This window comes from Mesoplodon mirus, assembly GCF_964341445.2.
Source record: "Mesoplodon mirus genome assembly, chromosome: 20".
In the NCBI taxonomy this organism is placed as follows: domain Eukaryota; kingdom Metazoa; phylum Chordata; class Mammalia; order Artiodactyla; family Ziphiidae; genus Mesoplodon; species Mesoplodon mirus.
In genome coordinates this window covers 7558578-7574705 of record NC_138996.1, presented here as the reverse complement: position 1 = coordinate 7574705, position 16128 = coordinate 7558578, and the positions used below count along the sequence as shown (strand labels likewise).

The window sequence follows — 16128 nt, the reverse complement described above, 5'->3', positions numbered from 1 at the left end:
AGAAAACAGAATACAAACATGAAATATTGAAACCCATATAGAGTGTGATAGGCAGTTTTCGTTTTATGCCTTCTCCCAGGCACGTCTAGAGACCGGGCCCTGTAGTAGTAGCGAACGTCTACGTGTAGCTCGTAGGTCCGTCCAGCTCTGTTCTGGGAGCTTTACGCTTGCAGTGACCCCTTTTGTGGGGTGAGGAAATGGAGGTTCAGATTAATTAAGTAAATCACCTAAGGGGGCTCTGTTAGCAAGTGACGGAGCTGGGATTTGAACCCAGAAGTCTGATTCCAGCGTCCACGTCCTTAACCACTAGGTCATATTGTAGAGGTGGTCAGAGCACCTGGAAACTAGGAGGGTGAATGCCTCACCTTTCTTCATGGGCACAGAACAACCTAGTAGTAATTGTGTTTGTGTCAATTTTAGAAGAAAGCAGCCTCGTCTTGGAGTTTCTTGGAAGACTCTTCTTACCAATTTTTCCGTTGTTACTGATTCAAAAATCAACTAATAATTTGGAAGAGGAACTGCCTTCGAGGGCATCCAGCTCTTCCTCCTGTTTCCAGAAAGGAGATACTTCCCAGACACATGGCTTGTCTGGCTTACCCCGCTCCCTACTTGGGTTCTGTAACGACCGTCTCATGAACCTGTAGGCAAGACAAACCCTCTTTAGTCGTACCAGAAACCCTTCCTCTGCTACTTACGCCTGTTCTCTCTGGACGCTTTCCTGTCTTATGGTTTTTTCCCCTTTACGTGGGAACTGTAAATTAATGCAATTTTGGTATATTATCATTTTTCACATACCTAGAGCTAGGTAAAGAAATCTTTTGCAAGATCAAGCTTTTGGTCTGTCGACTGAAAAAAAAAAAAAGCACAATGTGAGAGTAGTGAGTTAAATTTTATTTGGGGCCAAAATGAGGACGATAGCCCGGGACAGCATCTCAGACAGCTTTGAGGAACTGATCCGAAGAGGTGGGGTGGAGGTCAGCATATGTGTGACTTTGGTGAAGGGGGTCCGTGCAGTGAAGCACACGTTCTGGCAGAAGGTGGCTGCCAGTCACGAGGAGCAGATGTCACCATTCATGATGTTAGTGCTTTTCTAGATATGAGGAGATGCAAGACATTGGGCTCATAAAACCTCCTGAAAATCTCTATCTGAAGGCCTGCTCTGCCAGTTTCTCCCAGAGCACGGGGAGCCTCGTTCCTGATCTTCACCCTGAGCTCCTTTCAGGGTGAGTTGAAGGTCAACGGCTGCGATGGCCAGTGACTTCATCCTTGTAGAGGCGGATGGCAAGGGACAGTTTTTCATCCACCGATGTCAGGATTTTACTCATTTATATGAGGTATTAAAAGTGCCTGGTGCACTGGGGAGCTAGCAAGTATAAACACAAGGTAAGCACTCAGGAAGCGTTTAAAGTATCATGAGGGTGCAGCGTCCCATTTTATAGTGCTTTAGAGTTTATGAAACATTTCCACAACTATTACTTGCCTGGCTGACCCCCAGGGAAAATCATTAAACATCCTTAAAAAGGAAACCCTGGTTGTGGAGTACGTTGCCAGAGCTGCCCTCTCACAAAGCACTTTCAAAAGAACTTGATTACAAATCAGTGATTTTTAATCTGCATTCATGTTTGAAATCCCCATCTGCTTTTCTGTGTACAGGATCTAAAGTGCAAGGCCTGTGGTTTTCAGTGACTCGGGCCTCTTGTCCCTGAGCTGAGGTGCTCTGTGGTACGTCTGACTTTCTGTCAGAAACCCTCTTGTCATGCTGCCCCGTGGGGCTTAACACAGCCTGTGTGTGAAAGCAGATCAGTCCACACACACCTTCCAAATTTGGAGAGAGTCTTGTCAGCTATTTTCATATGATGAGTAAATAGACACCAACACTTTAAATATGTTTCTATATATTTGACTGTCATACACAGTTGATCTCACTTTCTCGTTCTTATCACAAAAGATGGTGGAGGGGATCTTTTATATGCCCAGGAATTGGGGCATCATGAGAGACTTAACTAGTCAGGGAGCTGCAGGAAGGCAGAGTTAAATTCAGCAAAAGGAGTAACTGTCAAACAGTGATGTTTCGGAACAAAATGGGATTCCCGTCACTGCAAGGATTCTGTCCTCAGCTGGATGGCCAGGAGGTGACAATTCATGACTCTAGCATCAGAGAAGTGGTTGGACTGAATTACATTTGAAGACCTTTGAGTCCTGGCTCACGATTCTTTGACCTACACCTAGTTAAGGAGAAGGAAGGGAACGGGAAGGGTCTGATTTGAAATCTGTGTTTTATAATGCGTGAGAACAAGCAGTGGGACCCTGTACGGATGAAGTGTATCTTTAACGTAACGTATTTGGGTTTTTAAACATAACCTTGGAGAGACTATTTTGTGTTTGGGTGTCAGTAGTCTAAACGTTGGGGCAGTTGAGTGGAAGTCCATGGGCATACCTGGGTTCCACACCCTCAGAGAGCTCTACACGAGGGCCACGGATTCACTGAACCCTGAACTAGTGTGATAAGGATGGGGGTTTTTTGTGTTTAAACGAATAATAATAAAACCCTGTGGAATGCTTCTGGATGATAACAGTTGAGTAGACTTAAAGCTAACCGTGGGGCAGGAGGCGTGATGACACAGCAGAGGCTGTGTGACTCTGACCCAGACCCCTCACCTCCTGGCGGCTGGCGTCTCCTCATCCATCAATAAGAGGTTGACTTTCACGTCCCCCAAGGCCCACCCGGCCCAGCCTTCTGCAAAATACAAAGCACCGCTTTGGCTTTCTTCTTCTTGGCTTTGCCGAGGAACCGTCCCTGAGGGGTACCCTGCCCCCGCTCTGCTGGGTGACAGGATATGTCCCACCCCTTGGGATTCTGCTCTGTGGAAGGAGGGATTCAGACAGATGATCTGTAAGGTCTGCTCTGACCATGGCCACTTCCTACAGTTCTCTGAAGCCTGCGGAGGGCGAATGCCTATTGATGACCATCTAATTTATGATCCATGTTGATTGAATTATTATCTATCTCTGAAACGTAGAGGGAACAACATTTGCCCCAGTTTCCCTTCACCAGATGTCTCACTGGCGCTGATTCTTGCATTGGCTTCTCACATAATAACATGAATTTTTTGTACAACCGTCTGGGAAAAGAAGATAAAGTAGAAAAGCATGATCAGATCCTGTGCTTTCGGAAGCCTAACTGTTTTATCTCCTCAAGTGAACAGAAAACCTCTCTTTGTGTTTGTGGTTCATGACTCCTGTGTGGGATACACAGACTCCTGTTTAAGTCTGAGTGGCACAATTCTTGGCTTTGATGGCCTATTTAAATAGAGCTCCGGGGCCTACATTCGACATCATTCCATAAAACAATTTAGCCTCCCGAATTATTCCCCTTTTACAACCCAGACACCCAACACCGTGAGTCCTGTGTGAGGTGCCATGTCTGCTGTCTCCATGGGGAGGCTCTGTACGGGCCTGGGCACCTCCCCTCCTCCAGCTTTCGCAGGGTTAGAGGTCGCAAGAGTGGCTCAGATGCCAAAAGACTTGATTTTATGGTGAGACGGAGTCAAGCTACGAGCCACAAGAAACTGAAGGTTTTGATGGCACCCTGAGATGCGTTTTAAAACAAAGGGATACGGGAATAGCTCTAAAACCTTAGTGACCACCGCCTGCCCAGTGAGCTCCCACCTCCCGTGCTCCACAGCCAAGCCCGCGTGCTTCCTGGGCAGCCGAGGCACCGAGTGAGGCCTGGAGACTTTTATGTCCATTGCTGGTGCCTCTGCATAACCTCCAAGGATGCCCTGTGACCCTGTTGCTAAGCTTTTCTAGACAAGCTGAGTCCAGTCCCAGGGCCAGGTGCTTGGAGACCCGGGTGCTCGGGACCGTGATGCTCGGCGTGCATTTCAGGGAGATGCTCCTCTGTGACTTGGGGAGGAAAGGTAAGGCGTTCAGGTGCATTGCCGGGCATTTGGGGGTGCCTGGGGATCTCGGTGCAGAAATAAGGGAGAGCAAGGGTTCCGCGCAGTGGACGGGGTGTGGAGGGAAGAGAGCAGGTGGTGCAGGGAGGTTGCTGTGGGCAGGACGTAGGGCTTCAGATCCTGAGTGGGGCCCCAGCTCTCAGCCAGCATCTCCAGGGAGGCGAAGGCCGTAGAACCCAGGACAGCCCTTCCCACCCGCCCTCACGTCACGTGCACGGATGGACCGTGCGTGTTGACTGTCCAGTTCCCACCGGGCCTGCGTGGTGTTAGTTCCCTCTGTCTGCTTCCTCCCTGAGGTCTCATGTGTTTGCTGATGCTTTACCTTCCTAAAGAGGGAGAAATGCTTTTTATTCTGAACTCAGAGACAAGAGGCTTCAATGCCAGTAAATGTTTTGAGGCTACACTATAGAGGGATTCTTCCCGGGGGGGTGGCGAGGAGGAGGGGCGGGACCCGAGCCCCCTTCTGGGGAGTGGACGAGCCTCCTGCCAGGGTCGGGGCTCTGCTGTTACAGGATATTTTGAAGTTCTTCGTAAGCTGTGAACAAGGGGCCCTACCTTTTCATTTTGCTCTGGTCCCTGCAAGCTGGGCAGCCAGTCCTACCGCCGAGTAGAGAAGCCAGGAGGGAGGGTGAGGCGGGGAGACGGAACTAGGCCACTGTGCAGCCCAGCACCGTCGCTGAGGCCAGCTCTGTGGACCCGCGGCGGACAGGGACAGGCGCGACCTTGGTTTGACGCCCATCCTGTGCGTGTGTAGTAGTTTCTAGCAAGACTGCAGAAACCGGCAAGTCTTAACTTTGTTTTATGATAACCTTGTTAGTATTTTATTGGACTCACTCGAAGCACTTTCGTTCCCAGGGGATTTTTCTTTCTTTTTTTTTTTTTTTTTTGCGTTACACAGGCCTCTCACTGTTGTGGCCTCTCACGTTGCGGAACACAGGCTCCGGACGCGCAGGCTCAGCGGCCATGGCTCACAGGCCCAGCCGCTCCGCAGCACGTGGGATCTTCCCGGACCGGGGCACGAACCCGTGTCCCCTGCATCGGCAGGCAGACTCTCAAACACTGCGCCACCAGGGAAGCCCCCAGGGGATTTTTCTTAAATTGAGGTGTCACTGTTCTTCCTGCCTCGCGTTTCCTGCTAGGGATGTGCTGTGAGAGGGAGCTGGGGATGCTGTGGGCACGTCCAGGACGGAGGAACGTGGCTGCGTTAGCGGGAGTGCTGAGCAGAGGCGCGATGGGCGGAGGCCTGGACCCGGGCCTCGGGCTCCGTGGGAGGTGCGGGGCGGGGAGACGGCAGGCAAGGGGTACGGCCAGTGGGCCCAGTCTGTCAGCCACGTTGGGGAAGAGCTGGTGTTTGCAGAAAGGAGCCATAGTTTTTTAGCCAGACCCCGAGTTTGTCCTGTGCGGGGTCGTGGATGAGGCCCGGTGCCCAGGCTTAATCGACGTGCGTGGACGGGACACCTGCTCTGTGGGCAGAATGTCCCCAGTGGCCTGAGGGGCGGGGGAAGGGGGATGAAGCCAGGTCTCTGGCCTGAAGGACCCAGTTCCCCACATGGGTAGACAAAGCTCTCAGTGACCTGAGGTTCAGTGGCGGGAAGCGGCCGCTGGTCCGAGGGTGTCAGGATCGGTGCCTGGAGGCCCCTGGGGCTCGGGAGAGACCTCAGAGAAGGCGGGACCTGAGCCAGCCTCGAAGGGGAGACTGGGTTACAGGGAGGGGCGAGCGAGAGGGGGAACAGATGGCAGCAGAGGGAGGGGGCCAGAAAGCCGACTGACCGGGGAATAGGACTGGGGTGGGGTTAGGGGGAGGCCAGCCCAGCCAGCAGGCGGGACCCGAGAGTCACTGGGAATGTTCGACATGAGGACCCTGAGGCCTGGGCCAAGGGGTTTAGCTCACAGGGTCGCCTGGATCTGTAGTCAGACGGTCCCTCGTCTGGGGGGCGGTGGGTAGTGAGCTCAGCTCCTGGGTCCCGCTCAGCCCACCCCCCACACCTCCCACTTGCTGTGGTTCTCAGGTGCTCAAGCAGCCGTGGCATCTTGGAGGTCCCGTGGTCGGAGATGGGGACCCCGTGGTTTATCGTAGCTGGTCTTGTGTCTGTGCACCACGCCCTGTCCTGACATCTCACCAGCACTGGTTCATCTCATCCCCTCTTCCACCAGCACCCTGGATTCATTTTATCTCCATTGTGTCAGTGTGAGTCTGGAACTCGGAGGTTAAGTAACAGCCTCCAGGCCACTCACCTGGCAAGTGATGGGCCCAGATGCCAGACCTTTAGATCATAGCTCCTGGCCGTGCCACCTCGGACCTCTGTGGATCTCTGACCTGTCCGCACGCTTCTCTGGTCCCGGATGGTATGGGGGAAACCTAAAAGCACGTCCAAGGGGTGCAGACGGTGGGGAGATGTCCTACCCGGGTGAGCTGTGTCAATGTTCTTGGGAAGAAGTTTTTAAAGGAAGAGAAGGAAATTCATGAGCTCCTGGGGGAGACGGGCAGACAGAGGCACGGGAGGGGCCGCATCATTCAAGTAAGGGGAGGGGGTCATGCGGGGCTGGGCGCCTTCAGCATGAAACGCTTTACTTGAACTGATCGGGGTGCGTTTCTTCTGAGACTCCTACAGCAGTGTGGAAGAGGGGTGGGAGCTGATGAGTCAGGAGAGAAGACGGAGGGCAGAAGAGCCAGTCAGGGGCTGTCAGGGAGCCGGGTGGCGGGCGTATCCGGTGCTTAAGGGAAGAGACGGGGTTTACGGTCCTGTTTTCTTCTCCAACATACGCACTTTATGTAGAGTTCTGGATTGGATGAAAGCCCACGATGCGGGCAGTCCTGGGGGACCCCGCCCGCCTTCTGATCCCAGCTTGCCTGCCAGCTCTGTTCCCGCCCAGTGCCCAGCTCTCCTGCCTGCCCTGACCCTCCTCCTCCCCGTGCGCCATCCTCTGCACCCAAGGCCCTGCCCTCTGTAAGCCTTTCCCCTCCGCAGTCTTCAGGTTCTTCCAGCCAGAAGTTCCCTGTCATCTTCCCGAGGCCGTGTGATGAGCTCGTGGACCTTTTTTCCCTCTGTCGCTCTTGGTTTATCAGACTCAGCCCGTCTTCCTCACCACGTCCAGCAGCAGTGATGGGCGCACAGTGCTTTCCCTGTTCAGTGGCTGCACAGCCCTCACAGTGGTGTTTCCCATTTGGGAGCCTCGCCTGGCCAGAGTCTGACTCCCCAGAGGTCCCCCCCCGACCCCACTGGCCCTGGGGGGCTCGGCCTCCCGCTCCCCGTGCCGGGTGAGCAGCATGGGCCTGGGGCACCAGACCCGTGGCCCATTCAGCTCCTGTCTCTGAGTACACCCTGCCCGGTCCGTATGTATAGGAGAGATGGCTCGAACCTTGTGGAAGAAAGTTTACAGAAAACCCCAGGTACACAGTTCTCACCTCGGCTCTTCAATTTCCATTGTAAATCAGCTGTTTGATGGGAGGATATTTTCCAAGGAAACAATACTGTGAAGAGTACTTGGGTTCCTAGGACCCATCACAGATCAGATTTAAACTCTAAACTCAAGGACATAAATGCCAGAGGTTGGGGATGAGTGGAGAGGAGGTCTTCAGAAAGTTATCTTCATTTTTCTGCCCTGGGTGTTACTAGTATATTCTCAACAGAGTACCTAACACCAAAGCCACTTAAAAAAAATGCTGTATTTTGCAGTCATTTTGGAATTACAGAAGAGTTGCAGGAACAGCGCAGGGTTCCCGCCTGCCTCTCCTCAGCTTCCCTGCTGTCAGCATTCTGCACGTGTGCAGGCATCAGCCCTGGGAAGCAGCCCTGGTACGGCACTGTCTCCTCAGTTGTGCCTCAGCTTTGCTTCGTTTTTGTGTTTCTCCTGCCTGGTGTTCTCGGGACTGCTTAGCTCCGTGGTTTGGTGTCTGTCATTCATTTGGGGAAATTCTGAGCCAGTATTTCAGCCAGTCCTTCTTTGCCCTGTGATTTCTGTCTCATTCTGGACTCCACCTGTGTGAATGTCTCACAGCTAGTGGATGTTCTGTTTCTTTTTTGTTTTCACTTTTTTTTCTCGTTGTGTTTAGTAACTTCCGTTGACCCACCTCAAGTTAACTGATGCTTCCTCAGCAGAGAGACGACCCTTCAAGGCGTTCTTTATACCTATTACGGCGCTTTTAATTTCTAGCATTTCCATTTATTTCTGATCATTTCCATCTCTCTGCTGAAGTTGCCCATCTGATCGCACGTGTTGTCCACTTTTTCCACCTTTAACATATTAATCATAGTTATTTTAAATTCCCTGTCAGGTGACTCCAGCATCTGTGTCATCTCTGAGTCCGGTTCTGATGATTGCTTTGTGTCTTGGATTTTTTTCTTGTCTTTTCCAAACCTCATAACTTTTGTCGACTCTGGTGTAGCTAGTAGAGACTGAGATAAATGGTGTTTATGCCTGGAAATGGCACACTTTTCCCTTTCCTGTGCCGTGTGTATGCATGCAGGGGCGCAGGAGTGGGCGGGGCTTGAGGTTTGTGGTTGCTATGGTTACCCTCAGTGCATCCCAGGCTCCAAATTCCTGGGTCCTACCTTGTGTTAGGGTGGAGGCGGTTCTGCCTGCGGGCTGTCCGTCCAGCCCTGTGACCCCCCGGGAAGGTCTCCTTGTGCTCCTGTCCTGTCCCCTCCCCGCATTTCTGCTGTCACTTGCTATTCAAGCTTGTTAGCTTAGTGCAGGGCAGTGGGGAGTGGAGCGGTCTCTGATGTTCTGATTAAATCTCAGTCCTACCAGGTCTTTGGTTCTTGGGGTGTCTCCTGTCCCGCCCCAGGAATAAGGCGTTTTATTCCTCCCTCCCCAGCTGCAGGGAGCTTTCAGCAGTTCCTGAGGGTGAGAATGTTGGTTGAACTTTCCCCAACAATAGGTTTTGATTCCAGAGAGGGGGACAGGAGGAAAGGGCCCCCCGACATGGCTGCTGACCCCCGCCCCCGGGCCAGCACCTCGTGGACACTTCTAAGGCTCTGGTTTTCTGTGAGTACCCGAGGAGGCTTCAGGAGGAAGAGCCGCGGGGGGTACGGACCTCTCCATTCTCTGGCGCCCCAGGGCGTCCCTGTGCCGCCAGCCTGTGCTCGGCCTTCTTTCTTGCGCCCCGTGTCCTCCGCCCCTCTGGGCCAGCGCTCCCCGCTCGCCCCTCCCTGCAGGCTCCTGTCCCTCCTCAGATTTGGGACCAGCCGTTTGTTCTGTGGCCTCAGCTCTCCCCGAAGTTCAGAAAAGTCCTGCATTTGAAAGGAGTCTGGCTCTTTTTCACTGTGAGCCATGTGTCTTTAAACTCATCATACCCTGGAGTGGAAGCAGAAGTGTGAAGCCACTTTTTAAAATAATAATTTAAAATCTATTGCTTACTTCATCTACTTCCATTTCTCTATGAATCAGTAATCTCTTCTCACAATCTATTGATGGTTTCACCCATCATGCTCAAGCCAACAGTTTAAAAGCACTGAACTGCATTGATTTCGCTCATGAGCAGGAAGGTTGGGACATCCCACACCTGGGTCCTCTGAGTGGAAACCTTGAATGCTGTGGTCTCTCCTCTGTGGCCATGAATCAGAGAAATGGCAGGGTCACTTAAGCCTATCTGGTACCATATGTCTATTCTTTGAGTTTTAATGTTTCAGTGTTGGCCACTTGGATTTCTTCTATCAAAATGTCACACGATCATAAAAAGTAACAGTATTGTGACAATCGATCATTTCCAAGCACACTTCCCCAAACTGGCGTGTGGAGCCATCCCTGCCTTCTGCATTGTCAGTACTTGGGGTTACTATTTTCCATCCCTTTCTGCCTTTCACCTTGGTCTGTCTGGGATCCCCGTCACCCTCCTGCTGGTGTTGATGCGGGTCCTGTGTTAGCCGGGTGGGGGGAGTTAAGGGGAAAAGGGGGAAAGGTACTGTCCTGTGCCCACATCAAACATCCGCCTTCTTCCTGCATTCCACCCCCTCCCACACGTCCCCGCAGGCCTGGGGACACTTTGGTGGCTGAAGCTGGCACCTGCCGCCCCACCTCTTTGTCACGCTACACAGACCGTTGTTTAGGAAATAAAGCCAAGACTTGGAAGCGCTGGGAGGCTGTGCTCTCCCCTCTGTGTCCTGTCCCGCTGCTTCCTCTGGGGCTCTGTCCCTGGCTGTCACCCGGCTCCTTCCTTCCTTCCCTGCAGCCAGTGCCCCTTGTCCCCAGTCTTGTGGGGGAGGGACAATGGTCCCCTGTCCCATCCGATGTCTGTCGTGCTGACTTGTGGAGCCGTAACTGTGACTGGACTTCACGGCCGTGGGCTTGGGCTGGTTCAGAGCACTGGGTGCGTCTCTGCAGGCACGTGGTGGATCAGGGCTGGCCCGAGGACGTCACCACCACAGATCCTAGCATTTGCCTTCGGAGCGATTTACACATGCACTCTTGAATGCAGCCCACTTGTAGATGGGGGATCCCCCCCATTTCCTTTGCATTGTAAGTGTTTCTGTCAGCAGCAGCCAACGCTTCCTGCACTGCAAGTCAGACCCCATCGGACTCACCCAGGGAAAGGGAGCATATGGGTGACAGTGACGAGATTACCTTTTATATTTCGCTTAGAGGTGTAAGCGGTCACCAGGGTCTGTGAAACGCCTCTCCTCTCTCTCCATCTGTTTCCACTGAGGCTGCCGATCAGAAGTCGGCATCCACAGGGAGATGGGTTGGAAGGGCCGCTGAGCCTCTGCCCCGATGACTTCATTCTCATTGTAGGACCCATAGGAGCTGAGGTGGAGGAAGAGTAAACACCAAGGGGCGCGGCTCCGTCTTGGAAACACTGGCCTGCATCTTGCCCGGCTCTCCTGCCCTCAGCCCCCTGTCTTTGCTGTGGACATAGATGAAGGGAAGGAATAGACTTTTCTATCCTTGGAGGTTCCATTGGTTTATCAGTTGGTCTGGAAAACACGATTTGGTGAGGTTTCGTCACGTGCAGGTCTTGTCGGGAGGATGCTGACGGTCAAGGACAGAGCTGAGAGGAAACGAAGCTCCAGGAGGAAGGGATTGGGTTACACGCCTTCTTAAATGTAGGAAAAGATGGGTAACGGGAGAGTTACGCTTTGAGGTTTTCAAAGACTTGGGTGTTCAGTCTGTTCATCCGTTGGCTGCGCCCTCTGTGCCGGCCTCGTCCGTGCTAGGGGTGGACACAGTCACACGCGTGGTCCCTGCCCCTCACAGGCGATGAGGGCGGAGTCACACCTTAAACAAGTGGTACAGGGGGGAGAGATGGGCCGTAGGTGGCGGGTCAGAAAGGGCATCACAGGGAAGGCTTTTGAAAGACAATTCGAGTTGTCTCAGGTCAAGGGCGTGTGCTCTGGGACGGGGGAGTGCTCCAGGCAGGGGGAGTAACATGTGCAGTGACATGTGAAAGCTTGGGGCAGTCACGGACCTGCAGGCAGTCAGAGGACGCTGGAGTATTAAGTAGGAGGATGTTGGTCTGGGTGGGAGGAGGTGTGGCCAGATGACGACCCTGAAAGATTAGAACCAACATCATCAAGGGTTTATATGCATTTTAGAGTTTCTAGTCTATCCTGCAGGCCATAGGCACTGTTGACCATTTTTAACAGTGGTTAGGTTGGCTTTCCAGCTGGGTCACTATGATAGCAGGGTAGGGGGGATATTGGAGTGGGCTGGGAGTCAAGGCAGGTTTGGGAAATAATTTGGCAGTTCCTCAACATGGGAGATGTAGAGTTACTGCATGACCCAGCAGTTCTACTCCTAAGTATGAACCCAAGAGAGAGGAGAATGTACATTCACACAAAAATGTGTTCAGGATAGCCAGATGGTGGAAACAACCCAGATGTCCACCTGTGGATGGACCGATAAACAAAATGTGACTTATCCATACAAAAGTATTTGCCGTAGAAAGAAATGAAGTACTGATATATGCTACAGCACAAATGTCCCTTGAAAACATGATGCTGAGTGAAAGAATCCAAATACAAAAGACCACATACTGTATAATCCACTTACATGAAATGTCCAGAACCACCTAGTCGGTACAGACGGGAAGTAGATTTTTGGTGGCCTAGGACTGCAGGTAGGTGGGTGGGTGGGTAGGTGGGGATGAGCAGTGGCCACTAATAGGTACGGGTTTCCTTTAAGGGGGATGAAATGCTCTAAAATTAGATTGTGGTAGTGGTCACACAACTCTGTGACTATAGTAAAAACGGTGACTTGTGCGGTTGAAGTGGTGAATTGTTTGGTATGTGAATTATATCTCAATAAAGCTACTTATAAATAACTAAAAATAAATATGACATAATCTCTGTCCTTAAAAGAAAGTGAAGGCTGGGAGACTAATGACAAGGCTTTATACATAGTTGAGGTGGTGAAGGCTCCTGCACCGAGGCTGCAGCTGTGGGACAGGAAGGCAGGGCCAGGGAGGGGGCGGGTGTGGAGCTGAGTATGTCGAGAGGTGGTGACTCCTTGGGTCCAACCATAGAATCCTGGGCTCTTCCATAGGCATTTCTCCAGAGTGTGTAATGAACAAGCTACCAAGAGCATATTTACTTACATCGTGGCTTTTTCAAAAGGGAATATAAGGCAGCAGTGGTATTTATTGATGTCAAACCTCTTTCCCCCTTATGTACGTGCTAAATCATGTCCTTCTTATATGAGACACTATTATGGGCAGACGCTGGGCGGGGAAGTAGAACAGAGGCTGAAAAAAGGAAGACCCACATCTTATTTTTACTATAAGGTTAATTCAACAGACAGAAATACGAAAAATCTCTGTTTATGTGTTTCTGATCATAGTCAACTGACTGCCTTAAAAACGAGAAAACCATAATTCAAAAAGAGTCATGTACCAAAATGTTCATTGCAGCTCTATTTACAATATCCCGGAGATGGAAACAACCTAAGTGTCCATCATCCAATGGATGGATGAAGAAGATGTGGCACATATATACAATGGAATATTACTCAGCCATAAAAAGAAACGAAATTGAGCTATTTGTAATGAGGTGGATAGACCTAGAGTCTGTCATACAGAGTGAAGTAAGTCAGAAAGAGAAAGACAAATACCATATGCTAACACATATATATGGAATTTAAGGGAAAAAAATGCCATGAAGAACCTAGGGTTAAAACAGGAATAAAGACACAGACCTACTTGAGAATGGACTTGAGGATATGGGGAGGGGGAAGGGTAAGCTGTGACAAAGCGCGAGAGAGGCATGGACATATATACACTACCAAATGTAAGGTAGATAGCTATTGGGAAGCAGCCGCATAGCACAGGGAGATCAGCTCGGTGCTTTGTGACCGACTGGAGGGATGGGATAGGGAGGGTGGGAGGGAGGGAGACGCAAGAGGGAAGGGATATGGGAACAGATGTATATGTATAACTGATTCACTTTGATATAAAGCAGAAACTAATAAAAAATTTAAAAAAAGAAAAATAAATGAATTAGTAAGATGAGAAATAAAAATCTCAAAAAAACCAAAAACAAAAATCGAATTTCCAGTTTGGGAATCATTGTCCAAACACGCTGTCATTGGTCTGAGGCCAAACATTCAAGCATAAGAACCAAAAGCGTGTGTGCCGTCGCTGGTCAGTGGCCATCAGCAGAGGCCTGGGAGCTGGGCTGCCGGGTGGACCAGCTGTGAGACCAAACCACAGCTGGGCCTCCAGCTGGTGTTGAAGGGGACAGAAGCCTTTAGGGCAAAACCTGGTCCACCTGGGGCATCAGGCCCGACGCAGGCAAGGTTTAGCACCAGTGGGCAAGGAGGCCCAAGCAGGGCAGGAGGTGCCGAGTTCAAGAGGCTCAACGGGGATAAAGGCCTGTGGTTCAGCTGGACACAGGGAACAGGCAGGAGACGCGATCTGAGTCAGGTCAGGAGCAGTGAGCTCGGCACCCTGGGACAGTTATTTATTCAACAAACACTTATGGAATGTCTACTGCGTGTCAGGCAGAGCCCAGAGGTATGTTGGCTGACCTCAGGGTGAGGGCTGTGTGCTTCTCTGAAAGCAGCCTTCCCAGTTCTCACGTAGATAATATTATGTTACTAAAATCCTCTAACTTTCTGGACATTTTCTTAGGGATGCTCACTAGTTACCAATGTTCCTAAAAAGCTGTAGTTTAAACATGTTATTATTTTCAAGTTCATGGCTGAACCTCAAATTATGAATATGTTGATGGTCGATAGAGTTTATTAATAGCACGGAGTATACTTTGGCCTTCCCTACGTGTTTAATGAAATCATTAATCTCAGTAACCTCTAGCCACAAACTAAATTGCACTGGAATTCGTGAATAATAGCAGACTGTGTGGCCTCACGTAAAGTGTGTGGATATAAAAGTATGTCTTAGTACCCTTCAGTTATGTACCAGATTTATTCAGAATCAGTCATGTTCTTTGCAGCTTATTGGATAACAGATAGGCACACATCAAATGCTAAGAGTGAAATCTAAACAGACCCTACTTTATTTGGCTAAAGGTACAATGAGCCTGATACAAGTTCTTGCTTAAACTTAAGTCCAGACAAATATTATGAAAGATAAATGGGCTAAAGATATGAACAGACAGAAGAAGAGACACGGGTGCCTGAAGTACACATTAAAAGTGAAAATCAGGGCTTCGCTGGTGGCGCAGTGGTTAAGAGTCCGCCTGCCGACGTAGAGGGCACGGGTTCGTGCCCCGGTCCGGGAAGATCCCACATGCCGCGGAGCAGCTGGGCCCGTGAGCCATGGCCACTGAGCCTGCGCGTCCGGAGCCTGTGCTCCGCAACGGGAGAGGCCACAACAGTGAGAGGCCTGCGTACTGAAAAAAAAAAAAAAAAAAAGTGAATAACAGTTAAAAATGAAAACAAAAGTTGAATATTAAATTGCCATAATTTAAAAAATGGCAATACATGGCATTGGTGAGGGTGAGGTGAAATGAACATTTATACCTAGTAATGTGAATATAAATGGGTACAACCATTCTGTAAGGCAGTTTGTATCAAGAGCCTCTAAAATGTTCATACCTTTCCCCAGTATTTTCATTTCTGAAAACTTATTCTCGGAAATGCCCGTGAATATTTATATCAAGAATGTTCGCCATAGAAATGGTTATAATAGTGAAAAAATAGAAACAACTCAGATGTCTGACGGTAGGAGACTGGTAAAATCATGTATCTTTAAAGTGGGATGTTGTACAGCAATTAAAAATCATTTATTCAGTAACTATTAAGTAAAATGGGGCAAAGCCTATGTCATGAGCAAAACTAATTTTAGCTGTGAAAGTAATGATAAAGTTTACACCTAACTATGTAAAGAAAAAAGATTAAGAGGATGAAAATGCTGTATCAAAGCATTTATGGATTTATTCACAAGTGGTGGAATTATAGGTGATGCTTTATTTCCAGATATTCTACTGTGACAATCTGTTGCTCTTATATTTTGCAAAAGGATACAGCAGTACTTGAACGATGTTGACATGATTAAAAAAGAAAGTAGTGTTTGATCTCCTCAAAGTGACAAAATTTGGTGGTTGAAACAGAGAATCCAAGGGGGTGGTGTTAGTGCATTTCTCTCCTGCTTCTGGAGACTCAAGAAGAGAAAAACACATTGTAGATCGCTTCTCAGTCTTGACCAATACCTAAATACCAAGCCTGGAGAAGGCAGCCAGCCCGCAGAAGTGAGGGTCGTTCTTAGAAAGGCAATGGCCAGCCTCTTGGAAGAGGCTTGAGCACAGCTTCTTCGTGCCCTGAGTTCCGTGTCCATCCTCATCATGATGGATCGCAGGTGTCCAGGCTGGAGGGAAGGATTCGGCAGAGAGCCATATGTTCACCCTCGTCACCAGCTCTGCAAGACGGTGGCCCTGGGTCCTGTGGCCCCGGACAGCCGTTTGGCGGAGCCTGTGTTCCCGACATTCCCGCGGCTCTGCTGCTCTCCGTCCGCGTCCCTGTCCCCATGACGTCTTACTCTGTTATCTAACTTTCTTTTTTTTTCGGTATCAGACAAAATAGGCTTTATTTTTTGTTGTTGTTGTTATTCTGTATACATAGCTGTTTTTTTTAAAAAAAAAAACCTTTAATTTTATATTGTAGTGTAGTTGATTAACAATGTTGTGTTAGTTTCACATGTGCAACAAAGTGATTCAATTATACATATACATGTACAGTATCCATTCTTTTTCAAATTCTGACTTTCTTCAAAGCCCTC

General features: G+C 50.0%; 1 protein-coding gene across 9 annotated transcripts in view; it reads left to right on the top strand.

Moving 5' to 3' along the window:
* CSGALNACT1 (chondroitin sulfate N-acetylgalactosaminyltransferase 1) overlaps nucleotides 1-16128 on the top strand; it is a 323407-nt gene that overhangs the window by 239315 nt on the left and 67964 nt on the right. The gene's annotated exons all lie outside the window — the stretch shown is intronic.